The sequence below is a fragment of the Neodiprion lecontei genome, chromosome 4 (genome assembly GCF_021901455.1).
Source record: "Neodiprion lecontei isolate iyNeoLeco1 chromosome 4, iyNeoLeco1.1, whole genome shotgun sequence".
NCBI lineage: Eukaryota > Metazoa > Arthropoda > Insecta > Hymenoptera > Diprionidae > Neodiprion > Neodiprion lecontei.
The window spans coordinates 11,900,580-11,903,079 of NC_060263.1; the positions used below are offsets into that span (position 1 = coordinate 11,900,580).

The 2,500-nt window shown below is 61.1% G+C and overlaps 1 non-coding gene across 1 annotated transcript in view; it reads right to left on the minus strand.

The window, feature by feature from the left end:
- LOC124294286 overlaps positions 1 to 225 on the minus strand; it is a 1,913-nt gene extending 1,688 nt beyond the window's left edge. The window contains exon 1 of the ribosomal RNA XR_006904240.1: positions 1 to 225. This exon is cut by the window's left edge and continues 1,688 nt beyond it. This is a non-coding gene — a ribosomal RNA (small subunit ribosomal RNA).
- Positions 226 to 2,500: the final 2,275 nt, after the last annotated feature.

A 2,500-nucleotide genomic window follows, 5' to 3' on the forward strand; every position in this document is an offset into this window, starting at 1 on the left:
GTTTTGATCTAATAAAAGCATTCCTTCCATCTCTGGTCGGAACTCTGTTTGCATGTATTAGCTCTAGAATTACCACAGTTATCCAAGTAAATGTGTGTACGATCTAAGAAACCATAACTGATTTAATGAGCCATTCGCGGTTTCACCTTAATTTGGCTTGCACTGAGACATGCATGGCTTAATCTTTGAGACAAGCATATGACTACTGGCAGGATCAACCAGGGAGCTTCGATACAAAATCTCGGCTCGGACGTGCGCCACCCATCGCCGACCGGGTCTCGTAGCCCGGTCGGCCGCGCGTCTACTGTGTGTTTCGGGACTGCGCGCAGGCAGCCCCGGTTCCGTGTGCCGCCACCTTCGACACTCGGCTTATAAGCGTTCGAACGATCTCCCGTACCCGTCGGCTAGATTGAAAGCGTCTGGGATACGTTGTTATAACATCTCTGGTCTTTGAGTGTACGCTCGGAAAGAAGCGAGTTGACGCGTGCGTTGGAGCGTTCGGCCTTCCGTGTTTCACGGAGAGCCGAACTTCTTGGTACCGCGTCAAGGGCCATTCGGTCTGAGACACCGACCCGCGGTAATGCAGTGACGATAGATGAAACAACGCGAGTCGCGTAGTTTCTTTGGTACGAGGCACGGAACGGTCCGCGAACGCCCGCTCCTGGTCTACGCCGAAGTACGTATCGTGCTCGAGCACGTACCGGTACGGCGTAGCAGGCGGACGACGGGAGACCGGCCCGACCGACTCGCTCCTCTTACTAGTAGGAGCCTGGCCGCTAGGACGTCGGCGCCGGCACGGTGGTAGCACGGTCGGCTTACGGGGCGAAACCTCCGCGGGCTATCGAAAAAATTTTGAACTCCGGGAACTTTGTCGAAATTGAACGAGGCTCATATGACGATGTTCCGACAGGCTCCCGGCCCGGATCGACTCCGGGACGCCGCGCATCGCCTTTCGGTCGACTCGGACCGAAATTTTTACAAGTCCCGTCTGTCCGGATCGACTCCGGGACGCCGCGCGTCGCCTTTCGCTCGACTCGTACCGCAGCTTCAACGAGTCCCGTCGGCCCGGATCGACTCCGGGACGCCGCGCATCGCCTTTCGCTCGTCTCGGACCGAAATTTTTACAAGTCCCGTCGGCCCGGGACGCCGCGCATCGCCTTTCTGTCGACTCGGACCGAAACTTCATCGAGTCCCGTCGGCCCGTATCGACTCCGGCACGCCGCGCATCGCCTTTCTGTCGACTCGGACCGTAATTTTTGCAAGTCCCGTCGGCCCGGATCGGCTCCGGGACGCCGCGCATCGCCTTTCGGTCGACTCGGACCGAAATTTTTACAAGTCCCGTCTGTCCGGATCGACTCCGGGACGCCGCGCGTCGCCTTTCGCTCGACTCGTACCGCAGCTTCAACGAGTCCCGTCGGCCCGGATCGACTCCGGGACGCCGCGCATCGCCTTTCGCTCGTCTCGGACCGAAATTTTTACAAGTCCCGTCGGCCCGGGACGCCGCGCATCGCCTTTCTGTCGACTCGGACCGAAACTTCATCGAGTCCCGTCGGCCCGTATCGACTCCGGCACGCCGCGCATCGCCTTTCTGTCGACTCGGACCGTAATTTTTGCAAGTCCCGTCGGCCCGGATCGAATCCGGGACGCCGCGCATCGCCTTTCTGTCGACTCGGACCGAAAGTTTTACAAGTCGACGTCGGCCCGGATCGAGTCCGGGACGCCGCGCGTCGCCTTCCGCTCGTCTCGGACCGAAATTTTTACAAGTCCCGTCGGCCCGGGACGCCGCGCATCGCCTTTCTGTCGACTCGGACCGAAACTTCATCGAGTCCCGTCGGCCCGGATCGAATCCGGGACGCCGCGCGTCGCCTTTCTGTCGTCTCGGACCGAAAGTTTTACAAGTCGACGTCGGCCCGGATCGACTCCGGGACGCCGCGCGTCGCCTTTCGGTCGACTCGGACCGAAATTTTCACAAGTCCCGTCTGTCCGGATCGACTCCGGGACGCCGCGCGTCGCCTTTCGCTCGACTCGTACCGCAGCTTCAACGAGTCCCGACGGCCCGTATCGACTCCGGGACGCCGCGCATCGCCTCTCGGTCGACTCGGACCGAAAGTTTTACAAGTTCCGTCTGTCCGGATCGACTCCGGGACGCCGCGCGTCGCCTTTCGCTCGACTCGTACCGCAGCTTCAACGAGTCCCGTCTGTCCGGATCGACTCCGGTACGCCGCGCGTCGCCTTTCGCTCGACTCGGACCGAAATTTTCACAAGTCCGGTCGGCCCGTATCGACTCCGGGACGCCGCGCATCGCCTCTCGGTCGACTCGGACCGAAATTTTCACAAGTCCCGTCGGCCCGGATCGACTCCGGTACGCCGCGCGTCGCCTTTCGCTCGACTCGGACCGTAATTTTTACAAGTCCCGTCTGTCCGGATCGACCCCGGGACGCCGCGCGTCGCCTTTCGCTCGACCCGTACCGCAGCTTCAACGAGTCCCGTCGGCCCGGAT